The sequence below is a fragment of the Mus caroli genome, unplaced genomic scaffold (genome assembly GCF_978045245.1).
Source record: "Mus caroli unplaced genomic scaffold, Mus_caroli_1 scaffold_1, whole genome shotgun sequence".
NCBI classification, from domain to species: domain Eukaryota; kingdom Metazoa; phylum Chordata; class Mammalia; order Rodentia; family Muridae; genus Mus; species Mus caroli.
Window position 1 is genome coordinate 35022328 of NW_028227256.1, and position 19430 is coordinate 35041757.

Sequence of the window (19430 nt, forward strand, 5' to 3'; positions counted from 1 at the left end):
GCAATCTTGCAGGCACAGTGGGAACCTGTGAGGAAAGTTACAGAACGGACTGAGAGGTTGGTTCTGTTAGGGAAACACCGGAGCCACATGGGCGAGGAACGGAGACCAGGGAACATTCTAGAAACTGTGAAACATGAAGCCGAGAGTGGCATAGGCTGTAGGGACCATTATATCCATACAAAGGAAGCTAGGGAGGCAAATGGAGGATGGGAGAATGAAGAGTTCTGTGAAGTATGGGGATCTGTCACTCTGCAGCTGTGAGAGGCACTGAGGTCTTGTCATAGTCCAGGTTAGCCAGGACATGGGTTTTGCCAAACACTACAATGAAAGGAGAAAAAGACAAAAAGATGTTGGTGGCAGAGGCAGCAGAGTTATATTGACTCAACCCGGAGCCTAAGCCGAGGAAGAAAAGGGACTTGCCTGGGGTGGTGGGATTAGTCAACTGATAATTCTGATAAAACTAATAAATCAACAACTAGCGTGTGATGACTGTTGGAGTAACTTTTCTTCACTTTGTGTAAAGGTGTGTCTCTGTATTTTCAGTTAATTCTGTACTGACAGAAGGCTAAATGCTGGCAGGATATCGCTATTGTCATTTCCGTGGCCCAACACCGGCCTTATATTCCTAAGTATATAAATTCCACAACCTGTTCAGATACTTGAAGGTCGGACAACCACCTACGCCTAGAGGCAATCTAGAATTGTTATCAGAGGTTATCTCAATGCTGATTGGTTGTAATAAAGAGCTGACAGCCAATAGCTGGGCAGGAAGTAGGGGGTGGAACTTCCCGGCAGAGACAATGAGAAAGGGAAAGAAAGGAAGAGCTGCAGCTAGTCACGTGGCAGGTCGTTGGCACGATAGTCCAGTTAAGTTAGATAAGCTAGCGGGAAGATGGCCCAAGCAAAAGGCCTAAGCTTTAAACTGCCTAGAAGACTTCAAGTCATTATTTACAGTGCAGGTGGGTCTGAGAAAGTCTCGCTATAGATACAGGATGGAGGATGAAGTCATTGTAAAGGAGAGTTCAAATAAATGAAGGGCCAGAGCAGAGAAGGTTCATCTCCTTACATACTGAAATCATCAAGAGTCGGAGCCAGGGAGCAGGCTTAGGGGGTCAAGAACTGGCTACACAACCATGAGGAACTGAGGTCAAGTCCCTAACACCCCTATAAATGCAGGGGAGGGATGAGTGCTTGCCTGTAATCCTAGCACTCAGAAAGTAGAGGCAGGCTTTCCAGAGAAGCTGAATAGTTAAACTGTCAAAAAGAGTGAACTCCAGGACTGGAGACAGTGACTCAGAGAATCATATTGATGACATCAAGTGAGAAGACTGAATATCATCCAATGTACTGAATTCTAATACAGTGATTATCACCCTACTAACCGGGGTTCTCAAGCTCTCTCTGTTCTTAGCAATAATGGCTCAATACATTTTTTTCATATCATCCATATGCCAAAATAAATATCTAACACTTTTATTACAAATAAATAAAGGCACATAAGTTAAGTATAGCATAACAGATTGGCAACTCATTGGGCAAAAAAGTAATATACTTAAAAACCAGACTAAGATTTGTATTAACTAATGGGACATCTGGAGCCACTGGTCAATGTACCACGTCTCAAACTTGGGACTATGGGACAATCTCACTATTTTTTCCAATGCTACATTGGCAGGAACATGTCAGGCACACTGCTCTACACTTAATATTCTATCATAGTGAAATGGATAGGTTCCTCACCACAAGTAGAATTACCTGGTAGAGTGGTAACAGCCAGGTGTTTTCCTTAGTAAAATATAAAAATATATTTTCCTCTATATAGGCTGTTAGTTGACAAGGCTTTTACCAACCTTATGTCCTTGCCATCAACTTGTCACTAATGATTCAGCCTCTATTGATAATCATGATCTCAATCAACTACTCTATTGAGTTGCAAAGGATGGTTTTCTAATTACACATTCCTGCTGTGTTTGTTGGCTGACATTTTGTGAGGGTTCTTAAACCCTTTAACCTCCCTTCTAGCCCACCAACCCCAGGGGGTAGTGTAAAAGAAAGGATTCAGGGGAAGTGGCCCTTTCAAGTAATGGTTCTTTGGAGCAAGTCCATCTGCATTGTCAGGCATATAGGTCAGCAGTGGCAGCTTGATCCATTCCCAGACATTTCATAGATATATACCAATAGTCTAGTTCGGTAGACTTGGATAGTAAACACAAATCGGCAGTGGTGGCACTACCTAGCAGAGACAGCCAGGTTTCAGCCTGAGCACAAGTCTGCAAAAGGGACCAGGACCACAGGAATGCCAGCAAAAGTTCTTGGCTGTGCCTCTCTCAGCTAAGTGAAGATCTGCAAAGACGAGAGACCAACAAGCATTGCACAGCTAGCTCTATAAGCAAGCCTAGCCCAAGCCCCATCACTGTCCATCCAGTCTTCTTTATGCTTCCTCCAAACATCACGCGTCCTCCACAGGTCTTTCCACAGCATGTTCGCCTGTCTCAGCTGACACCACTCTGACAATCAGCCTGAGCCCAAGAAGTCACAGCACACCACCAGAAGCTTTTCCGTGTGTTTCTCTCTATGGAGTCCCAACAAATGGAGCTCAATGATGCAATGTAAGGCAGACCAATACATGTGCATTGTTAGCAAAGCATCCTGCATCACGTGTCCTTTCACGTGTTTACTTTAGCAGAACATCTTTCTCCTGTGTCTGCTTCAGTGAAATGTTCCTTCCCGAGTCTGCCTTAGTCTTTCACCTGTGTTCATTTCAGGAAAACGCTCCTTCACATATTTGCCCCAGCAAAACAACATCCAATACAACCTTCCAAAGAACCCTTAGATTTCCACTTCAGTCATGTAGATGTAAAGTTAATAGAAGGATAACAGAGAAAAAGATATGTGATGACTGAAATTTGAAGCACCCTGTAAGCACCTTTACATTCAGATGTAGTAAAGTAGACGGGGGACCGTCTAAGCAAACTTAGAAGGATGCATGGTTAGAGGTAGAAGAACAGGAAAATAAGCACAGTTCTACAAAAGGAGGTAATGTTTCAAGGACAAAAGACCAACAGAGTCACATGCCACTGTTAACTCAAAGTAAGGACTGGAAATGGCCAAAGTACTTGACAATACATGGTAGCTAATTGGATAGGTCCTGGAGAGAAGTAGGGGCAGGCCCCATTCCCAAGAGTAGTTGCACAACCCAAAACTAATTCAATGATATTTTTGGAGACTTTTTGTTCTCTCATTTTGATTTGTTTGGGCATCCTTGTCTTATCGGCGTTTTGCCTGTTTATTTTAATCTCTCTCTCTCTTTCTCTCTCTCTCTCTGTGTGTGTGTGTGTGTGTGTGTGTGTGTTTCTTGGTTCCATTTGTTTAAGGAGAAAGAGCATAAAGGTGAGTGAGTAGGGAAGTGGAGCAGAACTGGAAGGAATTGACAAAGAAGAAAAACATGACCAAAGTATATTATGTTTGAGAAGAAATTTAAATGATAACAAATAAGTAAAGCCAGGTGAGAAGTAACAGGGGAACTATCTAGCCTTTGTTAAGGTTGATAGGAATAGACACACTTTGAAGTTGGCTTTTAAACAGAGCCAATAAGGTTTGCTAATGGGCCACGTGTCCGTGTTTTAGGTGGATAAAGGATTTTAGTTTTATGACATGAATAACCAGAAAAAGGGGGCTGCTGTGCATAGAGATGGGGCAGAAAGAACAGAACACACATCCAGCCTGTTCCTGTTTCTAGTCTCATTCATCCTCATTCCTGTATTCACTGAGACTCTGTGTCCAGTTCTCCCCCCCCCCCAAGTCTCTTTTCCTTTTTTATTTTAAGAAAGCACACACACACACATCATTGATTCTTTAGGAATTTCACATTATACACCCGGATTACACTCATTTCCCAGTCCTTCCATGTCTTCTCCACACACACACACACACACACACACACACACACACACACACATAAATGACTACTTTGTGTTATCGATCCACTCGCTGGAGCATAGGCAGACTCTCAGTGGTCTGCCCTGTAAATGGAACTGAGTCATTCCCCTTCCTCTTCTTTTCCAGAGGCCATCAATTTGTGCAGAGGCAACCCCAGCATCCTTATCACACTTTCTAAGAGTTCTCTTTGATGGCTTCCTGTGTAGGCTGTTACCCTTTTTGAGGAAAGTGATTGGGGTATAGAAAGGAGTTGTCACAGAAGCCTTCTATGTCCCTTCCTCTCAATGGTGCATCATCAATCATCAATATTACTGCAAAAGCAGCTTCTTTCCTCTTCACAGATAGCAGGAAAACAGGTCATGGGCTTCCACATGTTTTCTGTCAGAGACCCCAGCTGCTGTAGGACTATAGAGCCAGACAAGACCCTTGGAGGCAGCCCGGACATCAGCTTGGCCTCAGATGGTAGTGCAAACCACTTACATCAATATGGTCCCAGAGTCAGCACAGCCCACTGACATCAGCATGGTTTCAGGCTGCAGCCAGACCATGACATCCACATGTCCTTTGGTGTTATCAGGTGCCATGGGGACATCTACATAACCCCTGGCTGCAGCAGAACCCAGACATGGCCTGTGGTGACAGCATCGATCCAGATACCATCATGGCCTCAAGTAGCAGCCCCACCTACAGAATCAACATGGCCTGAGGCCACAGCACAGACTAAGGACATCTTCAGAGCCCCCAGCTATGGAGGAACCAGACCTGGCCCTCTGTGGGAACAGGGCCAGGACATAGCATGGCCCCTCATGGCAGGGCAGACCACCCAGATCAGTATGGCTTCCAGTGGTAGCTGGGCCCTCATTCATCCATATGGCTTCAGGTCATTCACATCAGCCTGGTCCTCACTGCCATGGAGTCTCCAGTTCAGCCCCTCTCCACAGCATACAGACCTCTCCACTTCTCTTTCTTTCCCATCTCTCTACCACATACTTGTTTAGGGTAGTGGCACCCTCCTGCCTGCAACTCAAGGACATGGGGGACCCTGAGTGCTTATACCTTTTTCCAAATGCTTCCATGGGGGTTGGCGAGAAAGCCTGGGATCTTCCTGGACTTTTGTTTTCCCTTTCATGTCCAGTTCTTAAGAGAATCTGCCATGGTTCTTCTCCTTCCACATGTAGCTTCTTCTACCAGGCAGTCATGTTATAGACATAGTCATATTATAGACAACTGCCTCCTGAGTTTCAGCTTCTAAACTTCTGTTAACCTCTCTCATCTGCAGTTGCTTTTCCCTTGTGATTTAAGTTTTCTTTAATTAAGAAGACTCAGGACTGGAGAGATGGCTCAGTGGTTAAGGAGTGCTGCTTTTGTGGAGGATGGGTCACAACCACCTATAACTCCAATTCCAGGTGATCTTACAACTCTGGTCTCCACAGGTACTTGAAAGCATATGCACATACCCACATTAAGGCACATGCAAACAATTAGAACTAAAATTAAATATTTTTTAAAAAGAGTCAACTTAGCGGGGCAGTGATGGTGCAGGCCTTCAATACCAGCACTCGGGAAGTGGAGGCAGGTGGATCTCTGAGTTGGAAGCCAGCCTGGTGTACAGAGTGAGTTCCAGGACAGCCAGGACTACACAGAGAAACCCTGTCTTGAAAACAACAACAACAACAAAATCAAAACAGAAAAAAAAATCTACTTAGTAATTTTTTGGTATTAGGAAAGGATGGAAAACAAACATGTACTCAACACAGAGGTCGCCAGGTAGTCGTCCTTGTTTGTTTCCTCCTTATAAATTGTGATCATTAGTATTGATGATTAGCTTGCCTGCGTTTGGAATCGCCTGGGAGAACCGTCTCTGGGCCTGCCTCTGAGGATATTTCCAGAGAAGTCTAACTGAACAGGGAAAACCTACCCTGACTGTTGGCTTGGGATGAGGCTTAGGCTGAATTTAAAAAGGAAGGAGGATAAAGCCAGATGAGTCCTATCGTTCATTTCTTTCTGCTTCCTGTGAGTCCTACATGACTGGCTGCTTCAAGCTCCTGCCACCTTGCTGTTTCCACTGTGATGGGCCAAAGTAAACTCTTCTTTTTTTTTTATTTGCTTCTTTCCAGGTGTAACGGCTATTCCTGGTTGTCAACTTGACTATATCTGGAATGAACAACAATCCAGAATTGGAAGGCTCACCAGTGATCCTAATCTGGAGGTTGGGAGATAAAAGTTTCACCTGGATTTTGGCATGGAGATTTTGAGGCATAGCGGCTATGAATTCCAGAAGATTAAGACAGGAAGATCTCTGAGTTCATGGTCATCTGGGATTAAAGGCATGGTGACAAACACCTTTAATCTGGGCCACACCTTCTGCTGGAGACCTACATAAGGACATTGGAAGAAGGAAGATTTACTCTCTCTCTCTCTCTCTCTCTCTCTCTCTCTCTCTCTCTCTCTCTCCTTCGCCTGCTTGCCTTGTGGGACTGAGCAACTGTTAGATCCTTGGACTTCCATTCACAGCTGCTGCTGACCAGTTTTGGGAGTTAGACTGTAGACTCCTATAGTATTATTTGCTGTCTGAGGTCCAAACAAACTGTGCACAATGCAGTGAAGAAATAAAGTGCTGGACAAGAAGCAGAAGGATGAGGAGGCTGCAGAGAACTTAACGTCCTGCTGAGTGGTGTTCTGAGGGCCAGAAGGAGCCTTTCTTGGTTCCAAAGCTTAAGGAAAACCACAGAGAAACCATGACAAAACGAGACCAGCTCCAAACAGAGCACGGGAGGATAAATGCAGACCACTGGAGGCTGCCATAAGCCCACAGGAAGAGGACCCAGGTCAGAAGAGGAACCACACAGCAGACCTGAAGAAGAGCTCAAAAGAGGAGATAATGACTGGAGGGCATGGTAGGCAGAAGCAGGAGAAAGGCCATTAAGAATTCAGTCAGGCAGCACCAGTAACACTTCACAATGAGCTGCTTGCTAAGGTTGTCCCAGGGCCAAGATGCAAAGCAGAAAGGAACAGAAACCACCAAGACTAGCAGCTGGGGGGTAACGGTCACACAGGAAAACAGGCATCAGAGCAGGAAGCCCTCTAGCACCCATCAATGAAGGGGCACGGCCTCACCGGGCAGCTTACTTAGACTTTCTACACAGCTCTTTTCTTGCCTGTGGTTTGCCCATCATTTCAGTAAGCCTAGATCTTTGGTCCAGATGGTATATGTGAGATATTAATCTTATTTGAAGTTTTAAAGAAGATAATGAAACCTCTACCATATCAGAAAAGCTGGAGAATATGAAACTGAGGACTTAGTGTTATTCTGTTTTTAATACTGCAAGCCAGGGGAAGCAAGCCAGTAAAGAACATCCCCCCATGGCCTCTGTAACAGCTCCTACTTCTTGACCTGCTTGAGTTCCAGTCCTGACTTCCTTTAGTGATGAACAGCAATGTGGAAGTGTAAACTGAATAAGCCATTTCCTCTACAACTTGCTTCTTGGTCATGATGTTTATGCAGGAATAGGAACGCTGACTAAGACACCAGGGATTTGGTCACAACCAACCAACCAACCAACCAAACAAACAAACCAAACCACACATACATATATACATACATACATATGTACATGCATACATATACTTGTATGTACATACATACATAAGTATATACATCCTTCCATTCATCTATTTCTACATTCACTTTTTGACTGGCAAATGATCACTTTCAGTCCTCCTTAAGGCTTACATTGAGTATGCCAGGGTTTCTGCCTTCTGGCTGAAATGAAACAAAAGTGATAGACTTGTTTTCCTGCTTTCCTTTTGTCTCGTTAATTCTCCCTCCTTCACATGAGGCAATGCATTCTATTTATTACTTGCCTGGGAATACAACCTTTGGATATCACCTTGGGAAAACCAAAGTGTGTCATAATCATTTTAATCTACAAGGTCTCAGGCTAGGGAGGCAGTTCCATCAGTAAGCATTTCCTGCATAAGCCGGAGACCTCAATTCAGTCTCCAGAACCAATAGAAGAGCCAGGCACAGAAGAGAAGTCAAGGATCCCTTGCCGGCCAGCCAGTCTAGCTGAATCAGTGAGCTTTAGGTTAAATTAGAGGTTCTACCCTAAACATTAGGTGAAGAGAGATTGCGGAAAGCACCCAACAGTGACTTCTGGCTTACACACACACACACACACACACACACACACACTTCAAGGATAGTTACTTATACTATACAACTACATATAAATGTTTGAGGATCTGTGGGTGTCTTAGGTGGTGGTGGTTGGTTGTTGTTGTTAAGAGACACCATGACCATGGCAACTCATAAAGAACATTTAATTAGGGCTGGCTTACAGTTCCAGAGGTTCAGTCCATTATCATCACTATGGGAAGCATGGCAGCATGCAGGCAGGCATGGTGCTGGAGAAGGAGCTGAGAGTTCTACGTCTTGATACAGCAGAAGGAGATTGTGTGTCACACTAGACCTCAAAGCCCACCCACAGTGACACACTTCCTCTAATAAGGCCACGCCTACTCCAATAAGGCCACACCTCCTAACAGTGCCATTCCCTCTGGGCCAAGCATTCAAACACGTGAGTCTATGGGGCCATTCTTATTCAAAGCACCGTAGTGGGCATGTATGAATTTGAGGTGGTTCCCTTGTAAAAGTGTCCTTTGATGAGAGTAGAGAGACAGACAGACAGACACACATACACACACATACACATCCTACACACACACACACACACACTCAAATCTATGTGCATTTATCAGCATTCTACCTCTGTTTACCTTAAGTCTCCATTTAGTCATTTTAAACTACAAGGTGTCAAGCTAGGGAGATAGCTCCATCAGTAAGTATTTTCCATCTAAGCCCGAGACCTGAGTTCAGTTTCTAGAACCAATAGAAAAGCAGGTACCTGACTCACTTAGGACTCTTTTTTCAGGGAATTTGAAATAAAAAACAGATAAGGGCATCTCTCTGCATCACGTGACCCTGGGACTTCTGCATGTAGGGTGGTGGGCATGGAGAATCTAAGAAACATATTCTTGCTATTTCTTGTAGCAAAGCAACTGAACTGGAGCAAATTTCTCTTGACTTCCTCCCAGGAGTTTCCTAGGCCCTGGCCCCTTATCTTAGGTCAGATCTGTGTTTATCTTATTTGTGTCTGAGCTCTACAAACCAGGCCTATGTCCTGGGAGTAGATTCCCCCCACTCTTCCTGCCTGAGCTGACTTGAGTCAAGACAGACTAAGATCAAAGATGTGTGTTTCATTGATCAGAAAGGTTGCTCAAACTTCCTGTGGAGAGCTGGAGTCATCCCTTATTCTGACATAGGTCCACATTTAAGCTGGACAGCTCCTCATCTCAGCTTTCCCTGGGAGCAGGCACATCCTCATGGTCCTAGACTGCTCATTTGATCTCAGAGTCTGGCTATCCTACCTCACAGAGAAAAGCCACAGAAGGCCAGGGGCCCAGTTGGTCAGCATTTTCTTTTCCTTTCTTCACCAAAACTACAAAGGAAAGGAGGCTGGTAGAGGAGGAGGAGGAAGAAGAGGAGGAGGAGGAAGAGGAGGAAAGAAATGACTAAAGTTCTCTAAGGCCTGGGGTTATTGATAAGGTTTAGAAATCTCCCATTAACTAACATGAGAAGCATAAGGATGACATTTGTGGATTAAACATAAGTGCATCCCCCAACATTAGATGTCCTAATGATGCTGAATTCTTGCTTTTAGATACATGGGGTCTTCCATAGAGTCTTTCTATAATGTTAATCTAACACCAGAAGAAAAGCCCAAGGGGCAAGTATTCCTGCGGTTCTACACCAAATGAAGGCAGAACTGGAAATAAAACCCAGGGACTTATGCCCATTCCATCAGCCACAACTCCAGGGACCTGTAGCAACTTTGAGGGATGGAATCTATTTTTGTTTTTAATTGGAAGATTTTTCTTTTGTGGGTATTTCAAGTTCAAATACTAAAGGAGAGAGGGAAGGGTGCAATGCACATTATATAAAAATGGCATAGGAGGACCAGCAAATCCAAATAACACTTGAAGTGGAAGTGCAGTTCTGTTGCAGAAAGAGCATCAGACAGGAAGCTGGGATGAGCTACTAATGAGATGCTTGCTTTATGAACAAATATGCTGATTGCCTTCTCTGGACCTCATGTCCTGGTCTGTAAAATCAAAGCATCGTCACAGACAGTGTCTCCCCCAGCTACAAAATTCTGTGAGACCTTAACAGTTTTAAAAGCAAATCAAATATAACTACCAAAGTGATGGTTATATCATATAGTACTGAAAATTTTTCAAATAATAGATTTAATGCAATTTTAGAAAGCCAAAATGGTCACAGAAAAAAACCTATTTCTGTCTAATATATTTAATTAAAGATAGAACAATAGGAAGAGTTTTGTTTCTGGCCTTAAAAAAAAACCTGGGGAACCTAGTAAGAATAAGGATAAGAGAATTATAAAAGACAAGCAGAATTAATCATTATATGAATTTAATCAGGGGAAGATTAAAAAAATCAAGAGGCTCAATATCGCAGGCAGCATCCATAATCAAGAGCTTTTTAACCATATACACAAGACTTCAAACACATCACACAGGAGAAATAAAGGGTTCAGAGCACAAAAGGCATAAAGAAAGGAAGGTTTTGAAAAAACATTTTCATTACTCACAAAGGAAGAGGGCTTTGTGAAATGAAGAGTCTTGTGTCAGGAAGCATAGCTGACATTCAGGAGGCAAACGTAAAGGAGGGTAGTGGTAGAAATGATTACTAACAGGCAGAAGGAATTCCAGCTAAGCAAAGCACCAGGCTCCAATGTTCTTGTCTCAAGACCTTTTAACACATAAGCAGCAATAAAGGTAAAACTTGCAGAAGAAATAATGATATATGACGGTAACAGGAAAAGAAGACCAATCCAACATAAAGAAACATTCCAAAATAAAAGAAGCACACGGACCCTGAAGAGGAAAAAGCAGAAACAAAAACTAAACAATATCAAAGGAACCAACAGATGGTAAAACAAGACAGACAGACAGACAGACTGTAGGAAAATGGACATAAAGAAAGTGGGGGAATATTTGGTAGAACCTTCTAGAAGCATCGTTTGTTTTCATTTTTAAATATGAGCTAGTTGAATTATCCCAAACTTCCTGCGCTTACAGATGACCCTGCTCTAGTTTCAGAAGGGGACATTTTGCATACAATGAGTTGGGCCAAGGAGACAGGAAAGCCAGGATTATTTCCAAATTCCTACATGGGGAATTATTTTCAAAGACTGAGCCAGAAGCTACAAAGATCTGACATCAGAGCATCCAAGATCCAGGAAGGAGGAGGACGCTGCCTTCATCGGTTAAGACTAGGGTGGAGATGCTCCAGCCCAGGAAGCCTCTGAGAACCCAGGAAGGACAACTAAGACAGAAAGAAGAGCTAATGAAAGAAAACTCTAGCATGAATCACTGCGACGTCAGGAGTCATAGTGTTTCCTTAGCAAAATCCTTCTCTTGGCATCCATGATCCTGTGGTACCTGCCTGGTGCCCTTCCCATCATCCCCTGGGTTTGCTCCCCTTAGCCCTGTGCTTATGATCAAGCTTTGTGCCTGCCTGTGACTTGGCCACAATGATGTCCTACATAATAACCTTGCCCTTTGCTCTGTCCTGTTTGACCTTCCCGTTCAAGTCTTGGGTGGCTGCAACTGTTAGCTGAATGTTCACATCTGCAATAGCGAGCAGGAAGCAGATATGGTAAATTAACAGTGCCAGGAGTCTTGAAACTTTCAAAGCCCAACCCTCGTGACACACTTCCTCCAGCAAGGCCGCATCCCTCACAAACGATCCAAACAGAACTACTGAGTAGGGACCAAGTATTCAAAAGTCCAAGACTCTGAGGGGCATCCCATTCAAACCACCAGGCTTGGCCACCTTGTCTACAGCTGCCCTCTGTCCCATTGTCATCTATGTGATCTCTCCTCGGACTTACACACCAGAGGCTACACCATTGTCCCTCCTTGGAATATAATAGCCCCGAGAGAGAAATCTGTCCTTAACACAAACACTTTTCTCCTCATTTATAGATGCATACAAATGTTCCCTAAAGCATCGTCCAGCCCCTTTCTCTGCTCCGTTCCAAACGCTTATCTCCAGATGATTTGCCCTCATGCACTCCTTGCTATTGTTTTCTCCCTTCAGTGGCTTTGTTGATGCCCCCTGTTCAGAGAGCACCATGGTCACATCTATAGATGAGCTGTCTGGGTTTAAAACTTTTAACACATGCCCTGGAGAATCTTGGGTTGTTTCAGGCAGAGAGAAAGAGAGAGAAACCTGTTACATAGTCAGCCTTTGGTTTATTTCAGGGAGAGCCTGAGGAACTGAGTTACACTCCAGACTGGATGCTCGCACAAACCGCAATCTCCTGTGTCTACTCATCATCCAGAAGGAGAGGAGGCCAGAGCGAAGACCAAGTTCTAATCCCATCCCTTTGACTTCTAAAGAAGGTATTTGGTACTTTGTGAGTGACAGACCAACTTTGTTTCTCTCTGTGCTTAGATGCTGTACTGGCTGGTTTTGTGTGTCAACTTGACACAAGCTGGAGTTATCACAGAGAAAGGAGCTGCCTCCATGAGATCCAGCTGTAAGGCCTTTTCTCAACTAGTTATCAAGGAGGGACGGGCCCAGCCCATTGTGTGTGGTGCCATCCCTGAGCTGGTGGTAGTCTTGGGTTCTATAAGAAAGCGAGCTGAGCAAGCCAGGGGAAGCAAGCCAATAATAAGCAGCATCCCTCCATGGCTTCTGAGTCAGCTCCTGCCTCCAAGTTCCTGACCTGCTTGAAGTCCAATCCTGACTTCCTTTGGTGATGAACAGCAATGTGGAGGTGTAAGCTGAGTAAACCCTTTCCTCCCCAACTTGCTTCTCAGTCATGATGTTTTGTGTAGCAATAGAAACCCTGACTAAGACAGATGATATTCTGAAATGCCCTTGATTTCTCACATTTTATGGTTGACTCAGAGTGCCTTGTCTGAGCCTGGGGTTCTGAGAGATGGTTTATGTCTAAGAGAAGAATGGTGTGCCTTCCTGTCTGACCGCCTTCTGACTGCCAGGGACTGGTTCTCCACAACCCTATTCCCCTTCTTTCTTATTTCCTCCATTTTGCTCAGGCCACCAGACATTAATCATAATATACATATTTTTCTATTTATTGATTTTTTTAAAGTTATGCTTCTGTGGATTTTGTTGATGTTGTTTCAACATAAGAGCTTTCTATGTAGCTGCAGGCTGGTCTGGATGTTAGGACACACCAGCCAACTGCAACACAATTGTCAGGATAAAATGACAATTAGTCTTTATAATAGAGCTAGAAGCCATTGATCTAGATTGTAAAATCCAGGCAATAAAAACATGTTCCATAATCCACCTGAGAGAGGCAGAGGGCTTTATCCTTTAGTCTTGTTACAAGGCTATACTCTACCCTCTAATACTCATGTGGATGATGGGAGTGTCTGCTAATGGCCAAGGGTCCCACTTGACTTCTTAAGAAAATAAAAATCAAAGACTATGCAAGCGCCAGTGACAGCCTTGGCCCATGCATTTAGACTGGTTCTTTGGGCTTCTAGAGCTTGAGTGTCCTTTGTGATTTCTATTAAAATCTAGCAGGTTTCACCTCAGTGTTTTCATTGCCCTTTTCCCAGAGTGGGAACCATCTGTGTGTTCTCTACTGAAACTACCATGCAATGCTTTCATATGTGAGGTACTCATGACAACTAATTACATCTGCTTGTAAGAAAATCGCTTCTTAGGGATGTCAGGACAAAATGCCACAGACAGACTGGGTGCCCTAAAACAACAAAAGGTTAGTTCTTACAATGAAGCCTGAAATCACAATGCCGCAGAGCCTTGTGATGTCCAAATGCTCTAAAGAAGAATCTGCCCGTACCCCTCCCTAACTTCAGTCTTTCCTGGCAGGCATTGATGTTCCTGGGTCTTCTGACTGTCACATGGCTTCCTTGTTTCCTATGTGGGCCTGGGTGTACAGATTTCTAAGGACACCTGTAGTTGAGTTTGGGGCCAACCATAGCCCCGTATGGCCTAATATTAACTTGATTGCATCTGCAAAAGTCCTGTTTCTAATAAGGTCACATTGTGAGGTATGGACTTGAATATATCATTCTAGGGGAAACAATTAAATGTGCAATAGGTAGGATATAAGATTAGGAATAAATTTTCAAACACATAACAATTTGCTACTAATTAATTAATAAAAGGGTGCTCTGAGAGGACTTGGGGTGCTCACAAACATTAGAAGTGGTAGTAATACTATAGGGTGTAGATGAAGTTTGTGACAGCTTTGATGACCAACTGCATCTGAGAGTTCTGTTGTTTCTCCTGTTCCCCCTTGAGGACTGTAAATGAAGCATTTCTGAGTAAAAGACAGAATTTTGTGTTCTTTATTAATATTGCTAGTCATATGAATGTCCCTTTTAGTTTGGGATTTCCAAAGCTAAAAAGAGCAAGACTCAGGAGATGTCTCGGTGGGTAAGAGCCCTTGCTGCTCATACATGACTACCTGGGCCCGAATCTCTAGAAGCCACATAAAGAGCTGGGCTCAGTTGTTCACAAGCCTGTGAAATCCTAGCTCTGAGAGAGAAAAAAAAAGACAGGATGATCTCCGGGACCTGTTGGCTGGGCCCCAGCCCAGCTTCAGGTTCAGCAAGAGGCCATGTCTTAAGGGACAAAGGCAGAGAGTGATATAGGAATACTGATGTCCTCATGTGGCCTTTCTATGTACAGAGACATAAGCATGCATGTGCCTGCACATACACACAGACACATGCAGACACACACACACACACGGTTCATCTGCTTCCATTTTATATTATTATATATTATTATATTATATATTATATTAAAATTATATATTTTATTAAACATGTAGTTAATTAATATATATAATTAAAATAAATAAAATTTATTATTATTCTTTTGCCATAGATAGACTGGTAGTTTTCTGGCAAAGAGGGGCTTCAGTCTGCTCCAGTAATAAATGGACAGTAAGCAGAGCTCATTTATAGCCCAGTGAAGGAACACTCATGCAAACTCCATCTGGAGTATTCAGAGGGCCCTTGAGGTTTGATGCTCATCCACATCTGGCCTAAATGGTTCCCGCCAGGATTGTGTCACTGGCAGATATGACACGTTTTAGAGGCATCCTCAGTAGACCCTCCTAAAATTAGCCTGCTTATGTTAATCTAATACTATCGCAAATTGATTTCTGATATCATATGTAACGTCAAGAGAAGCATTTTTGCTAAACTCCATATTCAACTTTTTGGCATTACCAGTCAGTTATCTCCAAAAGACCCAAATATTTATCTGCATCGAGAATCCTAATTTTTCCCCTGTTGTGGCCCCACCAGCAGTCCGCAACGCGAACGGTTTAACTGAGGATGGCAGTTCGAGCTGAAAAGAGAGGAAGCTAGACGGGGCTGGAGAAAGAACGAGGCCAAGACGATTTTATGTTTAAGGCCCCCCTTTACTAATTCCAACATTCAGTTATAAAGGAAGGGGGAGGGAACCCGATTTCCCGCCAAGTAACTCGGGGTCCAGTAGCAGGACGAACATGTGTGTGGCTCCAAGCAGCAAAGCGACAGGGTCCAGCAGTGGGCGTGGCAGAACGAATGAGCAGGAAACTCCACCCTTGAGCAAGCAGGTTCCAGGGTGGGGGAAGGGAGACCACATCCCCCCACTTGCTTTTTATTAGATTCTAATCAGGAACTTGTCTCTGACAGCTAATAATGCCTTCTCTGAGTGTGTTATTGTTTTTCAGGGTTTTTATAGGGACCCTTGTCTTGATTAATGGGGCCCTTTTTTGACACAGGGGTCAGCTGACATTTCCTAAGATTCAGGGGGCTTGCCTTTGAATGCCCTTCCACTTAAAATGTTTAAGAATTACACTCATGTATGTGTGTGTGAGAGGTGGGGGAGATGAGAGGGAGGGAGAGAAAAAGAGAAGAGACAGATTGGAGAGACAGAGCGGGGAGAGAGAGCATGCGGGTGCCATAATGGTGTGTAGAGGTCAGAGGATGGCTTGTGAAACTGGTTCTCTGCTCTTACCATGTGTGTGTCCCAGGGGTTGAACTCAGGTTGGAAGATTGGTAGCAAGTGGCCTTCACCTGCTGAGCCATCTTACTGGCCCAATCTTCCACTTTTATGGTGGTTCCCCACTTAAAAATATTTATTTTTATTTTTTAGTGATGTGTGTGTGTGTGTGTGTGTGTGTGTGTGTGTGTGTGTGTGTGTGTAGTGGGAGGGGGGATTCTCATGCTAGAGCAGGTACCCGAGAAGTCCGGGTTACAGGCACTTGGGAGCCACCTGGCATAGGAGCTAGGGACTAACTAAGTTCAGTTCTCTGCAAACTAAGTAAATGCCGAGCCACCTCCAGCTCCTGACACTAGACTTTTCCCTTTGGTAAAAACAAGGCAGTGAAATGGGAAAATGGTGAGCTTGGTGAGCTTGTGGAATCAATAAGCACTTGGCTTGTAAAGCCAAGGACATGCCTGAAGTTGATCACCAGAACATACATGTTGGGACCTGTTTTGTAATCCCAGCACCAGGGAGATGCCCACTGGCCAGTCAACCTAAGCTACTTGGCCAATTCCAGGCCAGTGAGAGGCCCTGTTTCCCAAAAAGAATGGGTGGGATTTCAGGAGTAGCACCCAAGGTTGTCTTTGGGTTCCACAGACATGGACACATACTTACACCATATGCATACAAGTTCTTATAAGGTCTTAGTTTGTCTTATTTCCTTGCTAAATAAAAGATACTACTGATGTAGAAAATCCTCCTTGAGGTCAGGAGGTGGAACACACCTTTAATCCCAGCACTCAGGAGAAGGCAGGCAGATCTCTGAGTTCGAGGCCAGTCTGGTCTACAGAGTGAGTTCCAGGACAGCCAGGGCTATAGAGAGAAACTCTGTCTCAAAAACCAAAGAAGGAAGGAAGGAGAAAGAGAGAGACAGAGAGACAGAGAGACACAGAGAGAGGAAGGAAGGAAGGAAGGAAGGAAGGAAGGAAGGAAGGAAGGAAGGAAGGAAGAAAGAAAGAAAGAAAGAAAGAAAGAAAGAAAGAAAGAAAGAAAGAAAGAAAGAAAGAAAGAAGGTTAGTTCTGTTCCCAGTATCATGAACTTCATGGAAAGAAGACACATCAAAGGTTAGGTGTGGTGGCTCATGCCTGTAATTCTAATGCTCAGAAGGCTGAGACAGAAAGAGTGCAGCCAAATTCCAGGCCAGCCTGGACTGCATTTAAAAACCACCACCACCACTAATAACAACAACAACAACAAACCCAAACAAACAAAAAACAAAACCAAAAGCAAAACCCTGCCTTAAAAACAAACAAACAAACAAAATGGTCAACCCTCAGCTTAAATCTTAGTTCTTTTCTTCTTCCCTGGTTGGTATATCTAAGCAAGCACAATTAACTTAGTTGTTTGAGTTAATTTGATTTCTAGAAATATTTTGTATTTCAAAGGTAAATTTGGGTGTGTATCAGCATAACCTGCTTAATAACTTCCAATTTCTATTTTTGAAAATAAAGTATTTACAGATAAAATTAGGTCAGGCTTGTTTGAGGAACAGGGTAACCAATCTTGCATAGAATATAGAGCACAAGTGACTGTAATAGAGACTTGAGCCGTCGTGCAGAACCTTTGGGCAACGGACAGGAAACAGGTGGCTTTAGTGTTTTGCAGAGCCAATGATACTTGATAGAAAAAATCAAACTGTTGCATAGAATGCTGGGAAGCTAGTTGAGAAATGCTTAATTTCCTCCATCAACAAAAGTCTGTACCCGGGCTGGGGAGATGGCGAGATGGCTCAGCGGTTAAGAGTACTGGCTGCTCTTCTAGAGGTCCTGAGTTCAATTCCCAGCAACCACAATGTGGCTCACAACTGTCTGTCATGGGATCTGATGCCCTCTTCTGGTGCATCTGAAGACAGCAACTGTGTACTTACATAAAATAAATAAATCTTTAAAAAAAAAAAAAAAGGAGTCTGTACACAAGAACTGAATGGAGACCCTGAGACCAGCCAGAACTTAGATGTGTGCCCACTGATGCCTAGCTCTTAGAGGAGGTGACTGTGTCTTAGTTACTGAACCAAAGGAAAGCCTAAACATTACTGAACCAAAGGAAAGTCCTTTGAGATAAAGCTGACTTCATAGGGGAAGAATAGAGCTTTTCAGAAGCTAGGGAGGACACAGCAGTGGGGAGTGGGGCTACGGAATGACTAACACATACAAAATAATAGCTCAGAGAAGCAAGTTCCGGGGTTCTATTACAGTTACATACTGGATTGAATAATGGTACTCAATTCCGATGTTCCCATTACTAAGGAATGGTAAATGGAGGCTGGAGAGCTGCCTGAGCAGTTAAGAGTAAGTACTAACTGCTCTTTCAAAGGAGCTTACGTTGCTTCCCAGCACCCACACAGGGCAGCTCATGGGCAGCTAAACCTTTCACTCCTTCTGGTTTTCCACACTACCTGTAGTCAGGTGCGTACACAACCCTGCCACACACCGACATGTAATTACAAATAAGTCAAAATTTTACAAAGGAAATGATAACGGTGCTGAAAATGCTAAATACTTGGTCATGATCGTTTTTTTTTATTACATATTTTCCTCAATTACATTTCCAATGCTATCCCAAAAGTCCCCCATACCCTCCCCTCCACTCCCCTACCCACCCACTCCCACTTTTTGGCCCTGGCGTTCCCCTGTACTGGGGCATATAAAGTTTGCAAGTCCAATGGGCCTCTCTTTCCAGTGATGACCGACTAGGCCATCTTTTGATACATATGCAGCTAGAGTCAAGAGCTCCGTGGTACTGGTTAGTTCATAATGTTGTTGCACCTATAGAGTTGCAGATCCCTTTAGCTCTTTGGATACTTTCTCTAGCTCCTCCATTGGGGGCCCAGTGATCCATCCAATAGCTGACTGTGAGCATCCACTTCTGTGTTTGCTAGGCCCCGGCATAGTCTCACAAGAGACAGCTATATCAGGGTCCTTTCAGCAAACGCTTGCTAGTGTATGCAATGGTGTCATCGTTTGGTCATGATCGTTTTTTACATTGTGTATGTGTTCGTACAAATATCACTCTGTACATCATTAATATCTATAATTGTGCCAATTAAAAACAAACTAAAAGAAAAGCAAATGGGCCTCAGATGAGTCTTGTGTAATTGTTCAATATTCCCTGAATTCAGATGGTTGATGAACAACAAGGGAAAAGGGATAATGCTAATTAGGTACCCGTGTTCGGGTGCCACCTTAGAGCTGTATTTAGGTCCCAGGAGGCTTCATGTTTATTTTCCTAGGCTAGAGGTCCAGGAACCTAGGACATAATTCATGAAAAGAGGATCTGATGTGAGAAAGGTTAGTACCAATTTTCTGTGACATAGAGCACCACCCTAGGAATGTTCAAAGTCATTTTGTCAATCTGGGG